Source organism: Dermacentor variabilis, chromosome 6, assembly GCF_050947875.1.
Source record: "Dermacentor variabilis isolate Ectoservices chromosome 6, ASM5094787v1, whole genome shotgun sequence".
Lineage (NCBI taxonomy): Eukaryota > Metazoa > Arthropoda > Arachnida > Ixodida > Ixodidae > Dermacentor > Dermacentor variabilis.
Window position 1 is genome coordinate 83005183 of NC_134573.1, and position 17148 is coordinate 83022330.

The 17148-nt window shown below is 46.1% G+C and overlaps 2 long non-coding RNA genes across 3 annotated transcripts in view; both read right to left on the reverse strand.

The window, feature by feature from the left end:
* LOC142584900 (uncharacterized) overlaps positions 1 to 13318 on the reverse strand; it is a 55754-nt gene extending 42436 nt beyond the window's left edge. For both annotated transcript variants that reach the window (XR_012828978.1, XR_012828977.1), the window contains exons 1-3: positions 13230 to 13318; positions 10717 to 10960; positions 423 to 536 (exon numbers count right to left, since the gene is read on the reverse strand). This is a non-coding gene — a long non-coding RNA (uncharacterized LOC142584900). The remainder of the gene's footprint in view (positions 1 to 422; positions 537 to 10716; positions 10961 to 13229) is intronic.
* Positions 3824 to 7384, reverse strand: LOC142584901 (uncharacterized). The gene is made up of 3 exons (XR_012828979.1): positions 7162 to 7384; positions 6489 to 6598; positions 3824 to 4058 (listed from the first exon to the last, which is right to left on the reverse strand). It is a non-coding gene; the product is annotated as an uncharacterized LOC142584901 (long non-coding RNA).
* Positions 13319 to 17148: the final 3830 nt, after the last annotated feature.

The following is a 17148-nucleotide window of genomic DNA, read 5'->3' on the forward strand; positions in this document are numbered from 1 at the left end:
CGGTTCACACCAACTTGGTTCATTGGGTATATGTCACTTTATATATATATATATATGAGCGCATACACATACCCAAAACACAAGTTGGCGTAAAACGAGCTTAACTGACCAGCGGCGCATACGTATTGTCAAACACCCGTGAGCCAAGTTGGCCTGACGATATGGTTTCGAACGAGGTTGCATCGTCAAATCAGCCCGATTTTCTAACCGTTGGCCGATGATCCAATGACCCAAGTTAGCAGACCTAGTGGTTAGCGGAAATAAAGGCTGCCCCCGAAGAGTACTTAAGTACCTTAAACATACTAATCGCATTCAAAATATCGGAAGTTCTCGATGTGTCGCGCCCTTGTGTCGCGCTCTGCAAGGAGAGCACTGTGGCGGCCATTAACAAGAACGACACTGCCAACCATACTGACACCTACCTGACAGCTGGTTATCTTCCTTGACAAGGGCACTTGTATGGCGCTTCCAGGGCCACCGCTGCTCGCTCACGTTTTGCCCGACCTCGCCGACGAATGGTGCACGAGCTTGGAGAGCTAAGGTGCGGAAAACAGGTGATTGGTTTACACGCTCATTCATTTTTTATTGGCATTTACGCGATAGCTGTTTGCGGAAAACAACTATGAAATATTAGCGCCATAATATTGATGAACCTGCGTGTTCACATCACATTACTTTGTCTTGACACACTCAACACTTCATGCAGAGACCCACCTCCACTTTTCTTTCCGAAGTCTATACAGATTACACATGAATCGCGCTTACACATCGGCATGCAGCCTACGCGGTCGTGTGACGTCGGACACAGTAATTATTACATCTATGCGTACTTTACACGGGACAAAAAAAGAAAGTCTAGAATGCTGCGTCGTTCCTAACGTTCGTGAACTAAGCTCAACCCCTTCTTGATGTTGTTTTGCTTTGGAAGCTAACATTCGGCCCATACTCAGTCGAAGCGATGTCGGCACATTTCAAATGCCAAAGGAACCTTTCTCACGCCTGCCATCGTCCGGAGTTTACCTTAATGTTAACTAAGTTGAGCCACTTATTACACGTATTACACGTATTACAAGATATAAATTCCGTTCCCAAAGAAAGTTTCTCGCGTCATCTCCAAACTCTTATTCGAAGTCTATTGATGGCGAACGGACGCAAGAGGGTTACTAGCTTCGAACAAGTTTACAGAAAAAAGTTCCTGAGCAAGCCCTATCGGCAACTGCAAAGTCACCGAAAAAGTTGGGTAGCCCATATAACCGCCGTGGGGTACGTCAAACGTCTTGGGCCAGCTGCAGAGGGTGTATGAGCACCACGTTAAATGAATAACGTAACCAAATACACAAGGAACGTTTACTCAGACATCAAAAAGCTTACAAGCCTAACTTATGTCACCGCTAGTTGAGGTCTTGGGAAACTCTCAGCTGGATAATGTTAAAAGGGCGGTTAAATGTTAAAATGTTAAAAGAAGCGTTATAAGGACCCTTCAGCCTGCTTTCACTATGGAATTCATTGCGTTCAGCTATTAGTGTATTTCTTTAATCACTCCGTCTAATGCATGGAGGTAGACAGGCGCACGCAGAGTTAAGAGCGTCGGCCTGGTCTTAACAATTTCCTTGGTTATTCCCCAGGAGCAACGGATCCTGTCTCTTTGGCCATACCTCACCCCGCCATACTTTTCACCTATATCACTGACATGTCTTCATTTGTATCAATCATGCCTTACATGTACGTGAAATTATGGCCAAGAGACACATCACCCAACTTGCCCTTCTTTTCTCTCGTCGCATCTTCCTACCATGCGATTGGACATGTTTAAATTAGACGAGATTTCTCACAGTGGGCGATCCAGGCAGTGTGCCTCGTGCTTTGCTTTATTTCCTTCGGGCATCTCTGCAATGATCACTCAATCAGGTAATTCGTCTCCTACATCAGCTACAGCTTGTCTGTAGAAAGATTTTCCCTGAAGTGTCAATGATAAAAGCGGTAAAATATACTACTGTGCCTCTCGTCTATACTAAATTGGTTGATAAGATCTCGTGATCAGCGATTTAACTCTTTCTAAAATTCCAATTAAGTGATGCTGGATTCCATCGAGCGGCATGCGGAAAGCATTCGCTTTGCTTTATTTAGTTTTAGTTCATAATACTTTACAACCTTACTAACTTCCATATCCAATAAGTTCACATGATTTACGGGAAAAACACTTATTTTCTATGGGATTCAATATGTTCAGTATCGGATCCCCCGATATAAAAGTTATGGTGCATATGGGTCTTTTTGTTTCGCAGTCTATGTCGTTTCAGGAGTCTTTACGGGTCGAACAGAGGTGTGCCTTAGCCGATAAAGCGTGAAATGTCTGCAACAAATTGAGCACTTCTCGGCCGCCTGATGAGCCCTAGTTTGGTTAATTACACACTGTATGACATAGTTCGGTCTCTTAATCGCGTCCCCTCTTCCTCGGACGGACAAACGTACTGCCAAGCTACGCCTCTCTGTAGGCCACGCGCTAGGCTAAATTTAGTACTGACTGCGTAATACGCGGCGCGAGTCTGGCGCCATCTCCTCACGCAAACATTCACGGTCGAGTAAGCTTTAACGCGACAGCGTTCACCTGCCCGTGTCACATAAAATCCTGCGTCGGCGTTCGGCGATCACCGTCGGTGTCCATTATCGGACGTAGTCTCGGCACAACGATTTTCGACGTGACGCAAGGAACGCCGCGGCGTTCACAGACCTTCGGCGGCGTCCGTCATTTGCGCGCGCATGCGCGACGGGTGTCTCGGGGGCCACGTAGCGACGCGCCCGGTTCCTTGCATTACCTCCAGCTGGCGCTCGCCTCCGTCGCATCATAAAGCCCCTTATCGCATCACGGCCAACACAAGAAGCAGCGTTTCTACCACAAAGCCCGCTTTCGTCCATAGCATTGGCGGCCAGCGTTTCCAGATAGACAGTACGGTTACATACGCTCCAATTGCCGGGAAGCGTGAGAAGCAGTCCGGGATACTTGAATGCGATCGCGTTCCACACTTGAAGGCGAAGCTTAAGCACCTTCCAAATATTTTTCATTTAAACAGCCACATCAAAGTAAATCACGTGGCATTTATTCAAGGATTATAAAGCTTACTTTACGATACCTCTTGTGGGGAGCTGGGGCTACCGTCTAATGTTGCTATCGTCACTATTCGTAGTTCATGGACCCGCCGTGTTCAAAGATGGTGGGCGCGAACCGTGTGTCTTGATGCCCGATTCTCATCTCCTCATTTCTGGACACTACCTGTAGAACGCGGGGACGCCATACCAAGGAAGCGTGAGGAAATTTATTACTCCTAATGAGCGCAGGTTTCCCGTCGTTTAAATGTACCTGCTATGGCCGAGTAGGCACTCTCAAGTTTAACCATTCCCACTCGCATTGAAAAACGTTCTGTCGAGCTATACTCCTATAACTATTTAGCTATAGCTGTAACTATAACTAAATAGCTATAGCTATTTAGCTATATATTTAGCCGGTTGAGGCATGGGCGGAGTGTCAAGCGCATCAACTGTGCGCGCGACCCATGCATGATCGTCTAATAGCTTGCTCCCCCTGCACAACGATACCAAAGCTAGGCGCGTAGGTTGCACGGCTACAAGCATAGAAACGATAATGTAATAACAGGTTTTCGTTACATGCACCTTTAGCAAGCGACCGTTTGTGGCCGATTCACGACGCAAGCTTACAATACCCATCTTAAAAGACGAACCGACATCATCCTTCCTGCACTAGAACATTGCAGAATTTTAGGAGCAAGTAAGTTGGACGCTGCCCAAGCTAAACTTACGCCTATCGGCAGGCTTGACCTTCCCCTCACCCGTGCACAGTCTTCGGTATACAATTCAGGTGCCTTTAAACACAACCGCTGTTCGCTTCGGTCTCGCCCGGACCGCGTCTATCACCCGCAACGGTATTCACCCTCGCGGAAGGGAGACGGAAGGCGGTACTGTCCACGATCTCGGGCTTTCGGGCGCTGTCGCTGTTCGCTCCCTTCCTGCCGGGTCTCGCCGATCCACTGCAACTGGCTTCTCTGCAAAGCGCGAGAAGCGGTTTACTCTTTCAGGCGCTGTGTACACATTCGTGCACACTAATATACGGATGGCATGGCTCGTAGAGAAGCAGTGCGGCGTTGAAAAAAAATACAGGAATAAGAGCGAAGAAAGAAGACAGCGTTACTCAATGAAGGTGCGGGTAAGAGTATGGAACAAAGATCATCACGTGACATTGTTAGAGTCGATCTTAGTGGTATAGTGCTTCAGGAAAATTGTTGCTTGGCTTAGTAGGTATTTGCCAAAAGGCATATTTGAGGCAAAAAGCACCCGTGTAATCAGGAAGACACATCGACGACTGTAAGCCGTGTTGTCCTCAGTCTTCCGCTTTGTGACAGTCCTCTTTGCGGCAAATACATTTTTCAAGCAGTACAGTGACCTCGCCTATCTCTTCCTTTAGAGTTAAACCAAAATACGTATTATTTCCGTAATTATTTTTACAACGCCAGCTTCTCAAATGTTCATCCCTTATACGGACGTCCGTAGGGTGCGTTCAGGGTTGACTAGCAAAAAAAAATCCAGCTTGTCAAATGAAGCAGCGTTGAAATGTTGCTAATGGTGAGGAGGGCTTCCATGTGAATGAATATGTTTCAAAGCACCTTCACTGGGATTTCGAAATCCTCGTGGGTCTATAGGCATTCGCTCTAGGGTGACATTTTTTACTTACGCCATTGAGCTAGTGCGCTTGGGCCTTTAAGGTGAAATAAATGAAATGACACTGCTGAAATCCTATGCGGCGCCTTAATTTAAGAAAGTTTCACGGTATCTGAGGTATAGGTAGGTATGCAAAGGTACTTGGTAATCGTGGGCCGCAGAGCACGTGAACAACATTTCTCTTGCATTGATCCAGCTGTCGGCGTCACACCTCTCTTCAAAAAGATATGCGAGCAGGACGATCGTATAGCAGTGTTGTCCACAGACACGTACGAAGTGGTTTGAGCCTTTGGCCGGCAGCCCCGCCCTAATCAAGGGTCCAAGCGTCCATAATTGTTCAATGCGCGCGCCTTTTTCACAGTATTTCGCCGCACATACATTCATTTATGTTAGGCATGTACTCAGGGTGATAATTTTTATATTTTACGGAATTTTTAAAGACAGCCGGTTGCAGATAACAATTCTAGTCCTTCAGCTAGATTATTCAGAGATGCGGACATTACTTGAACGAGAAATGAAAACATCGCTTCAAGTAATCACAAAAATCACGAATTTATATTCTCGGATAATTACTGTGCGGCACGTATTGTTTTTTACGAGTTGTAGCCGACTAGTTTGCAAGGCGTGCCCAATTAAAGTTCATTTCCAGAACGACGCCAGTTTCGAAGTATCAGCCATCACAGTAGCCGTAAGAATGCACTGTTATTCGACTTACTCTTAACAAAATACTCCATTTTTTGCATTGAAACACAAAAGTAACTCGGACGCCCATGTACTTCGTCCCACACTTTGGAAATAGCATCTCGAAACTGATGTCATCCTGGAAATTCGATACAAGTGGACACGTCCTGCAAGCTCAACGGCTACAATTAGTAAATTAATATATGTGGCGTAAATTAATTAACCCAAAATATGATTAGTGAATCTTTGTTAATTAGTTGGACATGTGTTTCCAGTCCTCGTGCAAGTATCGTCCGCTTATAGACGATTTGTAAAGATTCCATAAAACTGAAAGATTATCACCCTGTATATAAATGTATTCAGCTGCTGCAAGGCTGCACGTTAAATGTTCATGCACTTGAAGCAACAAATTTAATTAAACCGCGTCAAGGTATCGAGCGGGTCGTCGAATTTCTACTAAGAGCACATGCCTTGAGCTATGGTCGGCTTACGCCTTCAACTCGCAAAGCACTGCCTAAAATGACGGGGGAAATGGTCGCTGAATCTCATTTAATAAAACAGGCAATTCCTACAATTTCTATGTCCCTCGGCCAAATAAGGTTTCACGAAAGGAAAACACCCCCCAGAGACAACAGCACACAGACTTAATATTTTAAACTCGTCTTTGAAAGAGGGAGAAATAATAACAGACTATTCGCTACATTTATTTGCGCCTTCAAAGTGGAGGCGCTGAAGTTCGGATCCCCGAATGATGCTAGTTACATCTCAACCCAGCTCGATTCGCATACAACTCCCTTCAGATCTTTCCGGCAGGGAGAGCCCTGTGCACATCTACTTGACACAAAAATTGAAGCTGCCTGCGTGAGAGGAACACGCTATAAATTTTGGGGAGGGGGGGGGGGACATTTTGACACACCTTGCTCTTAAACTCCAACCATAATCAATGCCTATATTGCGAAAAAAAATTTCGAATGTCGAGACAGCCAGGCTTCTACAGTGAATCTACGTACGTGCCTCAGGTGAAGCCAAGCACTGGTAGCATATGGAGCCGCTATTTTCCAAAATGTCACACTTACCTCCGGTCCTTCACCACGAGCCAATGAGCCGTCGTCGGCGCCGTTCCACTGCCCCTAGCACAGTCGCTGTTCGCTCCCGTCCTGTCTCCCCGATCCTCTTGGAAGGGTTTCTGCTCGAAACGTGCAAAGAAAGTAACCTATAATTAGTTTTATGTAAACTCAAACTAACGAATGGTGATCTGCTATTAATTACAAAGACGTTCATGAAATGTAGCGACAGGAAAGACGAAAGAAGCGAGCGATTAATTTTCCTGAAATTGCAAGTTCTCCGATTCACTGCATAGTCCATTTACAAAATTTGTGAGAGTCATTATAAGGTTACTACGCCATGGACACCGGATCGTAAATGGCTTTCATGGTTTAGGCTTATCAACCGTAGCGGGTCCTTGAAACGGTTCAATACGAACAGTCTTCTAAACAAACGCGTAGCGTACGTTCTCTGTCACAAACAAACACGCATACGCATATTTGATAAGCCTTGAGAAGCATGGCCCATCAACAAAACATCAAATGCAAACGCATTTGGATCTTTAGTCAAAAATCAATTGGCAAATTTTTTCCTACGGACGTCTAAGTAGTTCCACGGCCAATGTAATGCAGGCTTCAATTGTCTGCTGTAGTTGCAGCCACTGGAGACGAGCGGCCAGACAACGTAGGACGACGCGGTACTTACGAAGGAACGGCAGGGGCGTGGGAGAAGAGCAGAACGGCTGCTGTGAAGTCAGCTATAGACGTAGAACAGCAGGCAAAAGCTACGGCGTATCATTCGACAAACTGGTGCTTCCACCTCCGCTGCCTTCCTCGAGCCGCCGTCTCGCCCCACAATGGCGCCGCCTCAGCGTTCCACGCTCGAGTCACGAGGCTCGTGCGCCTCTTCTTCCACGTCTTCATTCCCTCTCCCGCTGCAATATCAGGCACGTGCCTTCGTCGCGTTCGTCGTCGTCTACGTGTCTTCGTTGCAGCGGTGGCACGCTCACGGTAACACGCTCACATCGTCAGAATCTCACACATGGGAATTTGTACTACGACATTTCGACGCTCCCTCCTTCGCGGCGATAGCAGCAGTAAATTCGAGCCTTACTCGGAAAATTATGAACACTCGGGGTGCAATTGCGCCGTACCGGTTGGCGCTGTGTCGCCGTTCTGCCATCCACGACTCATGCACGGCTTGCGCGTGGAGGATTAGAAGGGACTCCAGGAACGCGCGCTTGGCTCGATGAGCGACAGCGCCATGCTCAAGTTAGCTTTGAAAAATTCTGCTAGTCTTGTATTCTCGCCAACCTGTGCCTCATTATACCGCATCAACTTCCCGGAAACTGAAAGGCATTTGACCTTGTAGCAGTTGTTACTCATCGCATTTGCTGTCAAGCAAAAAGCTGAGAACTGGGACTGGAAACTCCAAAAGAGGACACCCGCGCTGTTCTTAAACCCGTGCCCCTAGTTCGATTAATTACACACAGTATGCCATGGTGAGGTCTCTTTAGAGCGACTACTCTTCCTTGCATGGACAAACTTACTGCCAAGCTACGCCTCTCTGTACGCCACGCGCTAGGCTAAATTTAGTTTTGATTGCGTAATACGCGTTGCGACTATGGCGCCATCTTGTCTTGTGTCCCAGACATTGGCGCATACGCACAATGGGGGATTGGCCAACAAGCAGGAGGTTTTTCGTATGCTTACAAGTAAAGCCAAATTAGATTTAATTGTGGAGCGTGAGACTAGAACTGTAATTTAGACGTGTGATGAAAATATTGTTAAGAATTTTGATAAAATAAGTTAACGTCAATAAATGGAATAATAGAAAATATTGATGATTTTAGAAAGTCAGCAAGATACTCTTTTTGTATCTCTAATGAAATTGAAAATTGCAAGAAACGCATCCTCACGCACACATTCATCGTCGAGTAAGCTTTAACGTGATAGCGTTAATGAGCCCGTGTCGCAGAGAATCCGGCGTCGGACGTTATTTGGGCAAAAAGATTATCGAACCACCCGTACCCAGGCCCTCCATGTGACGCAATGAGTTTACTGAACCAATTGAATTGATCAAGCTAAAATACGTGGACAAATTAAAAACTACGACTTACAAAACCTCTACACACATTATAGTTCTCGGATTGCAATTTAACTATGCGAGAAAACACGAGAAACCCCTTCACACACACAGACCCGCCGCGGCGTCCGCCATTCGCGCGCGCCGGCGCGATGTGGAGCGGCGCGCCCAGTTCCTTGCAACATCTCCAGCTGCCGCTCGCCCACGTCGCAATCGCATCGCGGCCTACAGAAGAGGCCGCATTTCTATCACAAAGCCCGCCTTCGCGCACAGCGTTGGCAACCAGCGTTTCCCGATAAACATTACCGTTACATGCGCTGCCGGGAAGGGTGAGAAGCAACTAAGGTGGTTGCTTGAGCTATTTGGTAATTCATGATCAAAAACAACGTACAGAGCGAAGGACAAGGACTGCGAAGACGACATACACAGCGCTGACTTCCAACAACATTTAATTGCGTTGCCACATTGTGTCAATATATACAAGAAAGGGCATGCGCAGAAAATGAAAGACAGTCACATGGGGTGTTCTAACACCAAGTCACTGAACTAAGAGCATGGTAACCAGAAAAATTTTAAAAATAAAAAATAATAACATTGCGATTTCTATATGTTTAGATACGTGACTTCACCAGGGGTCAGCGCGATAGAGGAGGCACTAACGCAAATACTACCAAGTTTTCTGATGAAATCAGCTTCCACAATTTCCCGGGTGAGCTGTGAGCTGTGTCTCGCTAAAACTTCAGTATCTTCAAACAGGGGCACGCAGCCGCAGTGCCGGCAATGGATGCCCAAGTAGCCTTGTACAGTGCTATAGACGTTGTTACAGTGCTCTCTTAGTCGATCGTTTAAGCACCTGCCTGTCTGTCCAACATATCCACTGCCGCAAGACAGGGGAATTCGGTAGACTACACTTGTTGCGCACGTCACAAAACTGCCATGTCTGCATGATATCTCCCATAGGCTAAAGAAAATTGTGCTGCGTGCATGAATCACAGTCGTTTTCTCAGCCCCGGAAAAATTGGCAAGGCTCTGTAAGCGTGTAAACGCGCCTAAATCGCATCAGAGTTGTTGTGTCTAGCACAGAAAACGTTTTGTGACGTGTGCAACAAATGTAGCCTACCGAATTCCCCTGTCTTGCGGCAGTAAATGTGTTGGACAGACAGGCAGGTGCTTAAACGATCGATTCGTAAAATTTTTCTGGTGACCATGCTCTTAGTTCACTGACTTGGTGTTAGAACACCCCATGTGACTGCCTTTCATTTTCTGCGCATGCCCTCTCTTGTATATATTCACACGATGTGGCAACGCAATTAAATGTTGTTGGAAGTCAGCGCTGTGTATGCCGTCTTCGCAGTCCCTGTCCTTCGCGCTATACGTCATTTTTTATCGTATGAAGCAGTCAGGGATTTTTGAAGGCGAAGCTAAAGCGCCCTCCAAATTTTTTTTCATTTGAACAGGAATATCAAATTAAATCACGTGGCATTTAATCACTCATTCCAAAGTTGCTTTACGATACAGCTAGCGGTGAGCAGGGACTACCGTCTAATGTTGCTGTTGTCACTATACGTAGTCTATGGGCCCGCCTTGTTCAAAGGTGGAGGGCGCGAACCGTGTGTTTTGCTGCCCGACTCTGTTCACGTCGTTTCTGGACGCTACCTGTAGAACGCGGAGACGCCGCACCTAGGAAGCGTGAAGGAATTTAATGTTTCTAATGAGCGCAGCTGTCCAGTTGGGGAAATGTGCGTGCTATATCTGAGTGTTCTCTCTCAAATGTGACCACTCATGCTCGGATCGACAAACGTTCTGTCGAGCTATACTGCCATAGCTCTCTGAACGCTGAGCGAGTGGCCAAATTTAGCGCCGGTTCCTTCATGCGCAGCGTGTCAAGCGCGTCAACTGTGCGCGCGACCAATGCATGATCGTCTAATGGCTTGCTTCCTCTGCACAACGAAATCAAAGCTAGGGGCGCAGGTTGCACGGCTGCGAGGATAGAAACGATAAAGTAATAACAGGTTTTCGTTACATGCAGTTTTAGCAAGTGACCGTTTGTGGCCGATTCACGACGCAAGTTTACAATACCCATTTTAAAAGACGCACCGACACCATTCTTCCTCTACTAGAACATTGCAGAATTTTAGGAGCAAGTAAGTTGAACGGTACCCAAGCTAGACTTACGGCTATCGGCAGGCTTGACCTTCCCCTCACCCGTGCACAGTCATTCTTCGGTACCTTCGCGGTGCCTTCAGACACAACCGCTGTTCGCTTCGGTCTCGCCCGGACCGCGTCTACCACCCGCAACGGTATTCACCCTCGCGGAAGGCAGACGGAAGGCGGTACTCTCCACGATCAGTAGTTTTGAGCACTTCCGCTGTTCGCTCCCTTACTGCCCGGTCTCGCCGATCCACTGCAACTGGCTTCTCTGCAAAGCGCGAAAAGCGGTTAACTCTTTCAGGCTTTGTCTACACAATTCTGCACACCAAGATAAGGATAGGTTGGCTCGTAGAGTAGCCATGCGGCGTTGAAAAAAATAGAGGAACTTGAGCGAAGAAGGCAGCGTTACTGAATGAAGGTGCGGGATAGAGCATGGAACTAAGTGCATCACGTGACATCGATATGGTCGATCTTAGTGGTACAACCCTTCAGGAAAACTTCATCTTGGCTTAGTAGGTATTAGCGGAAAGACACTTGCCACAAAAAGGATCGTCAGCCGTGTTGTCGTCAGTCTTCCGCTTTGCGATATCCTCTTTGCGGCAAATACGTTTTTTCAAGCAGTACAGTGACATCACATGTCCCTGTCTTTTGAGTTAAACTAAAGAATATAATACCTTAATTTTTAAAACGCCGGCTGCTCAAATGTTCATCCCTGTTACGCGAGGTCCGTAGGTGCGTTCAAGGGTTGACTGGCAAAAAGGAAATCCAGCTTGGCAAATGGGGCAACGCTAAAATGTTGATAATGGTGAGGGGAATTTGCATGTGAATCTATCTATTGGAAAGCACCTTCAGTGGCATTTCGAAATCCTCGTGGGTTCATACACACTCGCGATAGGGCGACGTTATTTTTGCCGTACGCCTAGCAAGAGTTTGCACTGAACTGCTGAAATCCTATGCGGCGCCTTAATTTAAGATTGATTCACGGTATCTGCGGCACTTCCGTAGGTATGCAAAGGTACTCGAGAACATGTGTTGCAGAACACGTGAACAAGGTTTCTCCTGCATTCATCTAGCTGTCGGCGTCCTACGTTTCTTCAAAAAGATACGCGATCACGGCGTTCGGAGATAACGGTTTTCCACAGACACGTACGAAGCGGTTTGACTCTTTGGCCCACAGCCTCACCGTAATGAAAGGTCGAAGCGCTAATAATTGTTCATTACGCGTGTCTATTGCACCGTATTTACCCGCACGTGCAATGAACTTATGCTGCACAAGTATACAGGGTGATCCTTCTGAAACTTTACGGAATTTTTAAGAACATCCGGTTCAGATAACAATTCTACTCCTTCGGCTAGATTATTTAGAGAGGCGGACAATACTTGCACGAGAACTCGAAACATCTTTTCAAGCAATTACCAAAAATCACTAATTGATCTTCTAGATCAATTACTTCACGGCATGTATTGCGACTTACGAAATGTAGCTGGTTAGTTTGCAAGGCGTACTAAACTAGAATTCACTTCCAGAACGACGCCAGTTTGGAGGTATCAGCAATCAAAGTCGGCGTAAAAATGCACTGTTATTCCACTTACTCTTAACAGAATACTTGCATTGAAACAAAAAAGCAACTGGGACGCCCATGTACTTCGCCCCACACTATGGAAATGGCATCTTGAAACTGATATCATCCTCCAAATTCATTTCAAGTGGACACGTCCTTCAAGCTCAATGGTTACAATTGGTAAATTATAATATGTGGCCTAAAGCAAACTAATTCTGAATATAATTTGGGAATGTTCATTAATTAGTTGGACAGGCGTTTCGAGTTTAATGTCCGCATAAGCCATCTGCCATAGACTATTTTTAAAAATTGCATAAAACTTGAAAATGGTCACCCTTTATATAAACGTATTCAGTTGCAGCAAGGCTGCAAGTTAAATGTTCATGCCCTTCAAGCAATAAATTTATTTAAACTGCTTCAAAATGTCGAAGCGGTTGTGCGATTCCGAGTGAGGACATGAATTGAGTGATCACCAGTGTATGCTTTCATCTCGAAAAGCACTGCCTGAAATGATGGGGGAAATAGTCGCTGAATTTGTTTTAATTAACAGTTAATTCCTACAATCTTTATACCCCTCGGTCTAATAAGGTTCTGGCAAAAAAAAAAGGAAGAAAACACAGACTCCAGCGCACCAATTTAAAATCTTAAGCTCGTCGTTCAAAGAGAGAGAAAAAGAACCGACTATTGCCTACATTTATATGCGCCTTCAAAGGGAAGGCTTGGAAGTGCGGGGCGCAAATGATCCTAGTTGCATATCAAACAAGCTTGATTCGCATCCAAGTATTCAAAAACAAGGCCCTTCCACAAAATAGCAACTGCAAACACATTTGGATATTAAGTCAAAAATCATTCCCCAAACTGCTTTGCACCGATGCCTCAGTAGTTCCCAGTGCAATGCAGGCGTCGTTTGTCTGCTGTGGCTAAGCTGCTGCAGCTGGAGTATCTGCATTGTCTATAGCAAGATGAGATACTCACGAAGGAACTGCAGGACCAAGAGCAGAGCGGCTGCTGTAAAGTCAGCTTTACAGGCGTAGAAGAGAAGGCAAAAGCTACGACCTATCGTTAGACAGACTGCTGCTTCCGCCTCTGCTGCCTTCTTCGAGCCGCCGCCTAGTCCTACAATGGCGACGCCTCAACGTTCCACGCTCGAGCCACGAGGCTCACGTGCGCCTCTTCTTCCACGTCTTTTCCCTCTTCCCTTGCGATATCAGGCACGTGCCTTCGTCGCGGCCGTCGTCGTCTCCGCGACTTCGTTGCAGCGGTGGCACGCGCACGGTAGCACGCTCACATCGTCAGAATCTCACACATGGGAATTCGTACTATGACATTTCGACGCTACCTCCTTCGCGGCGATAGTAGTAGCAAATTCGAGGCTTACTCGGAAAATTATGAACACTCGGGGTGCAATTGCGCCGTACCGGTTTGCGCTGTCTCGCCGTTCTGCTATCCACGACGCATGCACGGCTTGCGCGTGGATGATTAGGACTGCAGGAACGCGCGTTTGGCTCCAGGAGTGACAGCGCCAAGATCAAGCCCCTTCACGGTTGGGTCAACCGGCCATGCCGGAGTCAAGGAAGCATGTTGGCCTCCACTGCTCGCACGAGCCTTGTGCGCGCAATGCTTCCGCGTTTCTGCTGAAGAGCTCTGTCATTACCACACCACGGTGAATGTCAAGATAAATTTGTGTGATCGTTTCTTTGGACGCGCAACAACGTCACCTATATTCGCCCGGGAAAAACGAATAGCGTTGTTTGCAATCACCCGAGGATAACGGACCCTCCGTAAAGCAAGCATTAGCTAGGCTGCATTTCCATGCTTTCAATGCTGCGGTCCCAGTACTTTAAAGTCACGAGCGGCTTGACGTCTTTTTGACAGGAATCAACCAACAGCAGAGTTCTAGGAAGTGCAGGCGACACAGATGGCGGTTATTCTTGGAAAGAATGCTTATATCTGCTTCAGAACGTTTAGACCATTTGAAATGGCGCGACCTATCAAATTGAGTGCATGCGGCTAATGTTAGCTAACGCTAGGAAAAAACGTCCTACTGACATTTCGTGGTGCTGACTGTGGCCAAGGCTGTTGTCGCCTTAGATGATGGACCTGTACGACAACAACAGCTCACTGAACCCCGGAAGTGGTACATAGGCAATGAGGCAACAGAATAAAGGGCAGAAAGTATCAAGGTAATGTTGAAGTGTTGTTGTTCATCGCGAGTCAAGCAATGGGTACTGTACTCTTAATACTTGTATGCAAAGTTGCACTAAGATTTTTGTAACTTTCGCAGGACAGGGTGTTAATTTCGTCACAGCAGTGCACTGCACATTGACTGTTAGCGCCATCATACGGCGGTTTTTTCGCGTTCGCAATATTTTTAACCAATATATGCTTTAAAATGCTGTGCCTTTCACTCGGTGTTCGTCTCAATTATTGTGTGTCGCTAACTTTTTTTGTTTCTAACTGTCAGCGTCATCACACAGTGGTTGTTCTTTCGCGTTCGCAATATTTTTAACCAATATATGCTTTAACATGCTGTGCCTTTGACTCGGCGTTCGTCTCAATTAAATTGTGTCTCGTTATACTTCGTAACTTTTCTGCATTGTACTTGAGCAGTCATGGAAGCCTGGTACTAATTTTGCTCTTTGTATGTTTACGGGTCTGTGTGCGCCGAATAATAAGTTTTTGCATGCAAGCATTTCTGAACACGAAGTAAGTTTGTTTTGCCATGTTGAAACATTGTAATTACGTTGCCATAGGTAAAAATATTTTAACTAGTCAGCTGTTATACAAGAAGATCGTCTACTTGGCTCATGTTGGCGCTTCAAAACTGTGCTAGCTTTTTTTTTCTTTCTCGCCATCCTGTGCCTTAATGTACCGCATCACCTTCCCGTAATCTCGGCGGCATTTTATCTTGTACCAGTCGTGTACCAGCGATAAGCTCGCGATTGGGGGTGGAACCTCCAAAAGAGTGCACCGTCACTGTTCCCAAACCCGTGCCCCTTGCTACGGAGAGGTTGGCTTTTTAGCATATCCCAACCGGCCAATGGCTAAGCATGCTTTACAGGCCCTATTTCATCATCAGAATGATTTTATGCCTCCCCCCCACTCCGAAAAAAAATGCAGCACAATATCCAACACACTTCCTTAGATAGAAATAAACGCTAAGCACCATCTTTGCTCCCGCAAAACAAGCAATATTAAAGCTTCTTTATTGGCGTGTTGGTCCATACTTGATTTGAAAATTGTAACGGCGCTAACACATGCATCCACAAAGTAACAAGGGCGCCTGTCTCGCCCTTGTTACTTTGTGGACGCATGTGTTAGCGCCGTTACAATTTTCAAATCAAGCAATATGTTCGATGTGTTTGAATATTCCTATCTAATCAATAATGGATAATCTCTGAATACCTAGTTTTGGAATAGAATACGAATATAAAAAATATAATCGCCATTATTAGCAATTTTCGAATATTCGCACAGCCCTCAATTAAATATAAATACGTGAAGCATGTTTCTCGCCTCCAACACACTCAGAAAGCGCCATCACGTTTCAGCTAAATTTTGCGGACGATATATTCGACCCAACTATATTGCAAACCCACAGAAATAAAAAATTGAAGCCCAACGTAGTTCCCATATTGTTCTCACATCGGCCGCCGTCAAAAAAATGAAAACGCCTGCTTTTCTTTCATTCTCAGAATGCCTAGAAGCTAGACAGTTCCGTAAAGTGTCGGAAATTCTATAACACCGGCGGCGAACGGCTTTAAGAAAAGGAATAATAAGTTTTTACGCATGAATTTGAGAATGTTACCCGACTTTTCAAATCCAGGATGTAAGCGCCCCCTCTTCTGCCTGTGACCTTCCGAACGAGAACCATTTCACTTAGCAGCCACTTTTAGAGTTATGTCGGCATGCACTGTGCCGTAAGACGCCAGCAAAACGTAAGAATATCGTGTACCTGGCACGGTTTATTCGCGGCTTGTCACCGAAAACGAACCAGGCTCACTGCGCTTGGTTCCTTAATTCGGGTAAAATGTACGCGATGCATGCTGGTTTATTGGGAAGCAAGGTAAGCGAAATTCAAGCGCCTGCGCTGCCTACTTTACTGACTTCACGCAAGCCCAGGATGCGTCTCGTGTATTTTTCGGCGCACTCGGTAAAGGTGGATTCACTATAATTACCCAGTGCGCGTATAAATATAAATATATATATATATATATATATATATATATATATATATATAGTCACAGCAATATTCTACAGACGCATCACCGTGTAATAATGCAGGGATAGCACGGCGCTGCAAGTACTCGCAAACATAAGCGACAGGTAAAGAAAGAAGAATGAAAACGGCCCGGTTCCTTATTAGAAGGAGTCAACCTCAGACCCGTTATGTGATGTACATGTGCGGCGCAAGCGATCACGCAAGACGAGAGAGTCGACATTCGTTTTGCATGCCCCGTTACGCTACACATCGCCGCACTTAAGTTTGTAATATGCCTGGAACATAAGCAACTGCCCTTGACCAATAACTTCTGCAACAATTACTTGCACGCTTAAAGGACATCGTTAGTCTATTCCAGTTGTCACATAGAGTGCATGGCTCGTCATATTGCGCCTTTAATGTTCCACAGGAATTTCTCACGAAGAGGTAAAATGCTACCCCGCATGTAGTTCCACGGACAGGGCACAAACTCCAAATATTAACCTCATTTTCTATAGCTATTGAGACAACACCGTTTGCGTCACTTCACTCGACGACAACGGAAAGAACAGCGGGGGTGCACGGGGACCGACTGTTGCCATTCATCTTCCCGGTGCTCTCTTTCCTACCAGCGACAAAACACTCACCCTCGCCAATATGCAGACGGCGCGCACTCCTGCAGTTAGTCCGTTG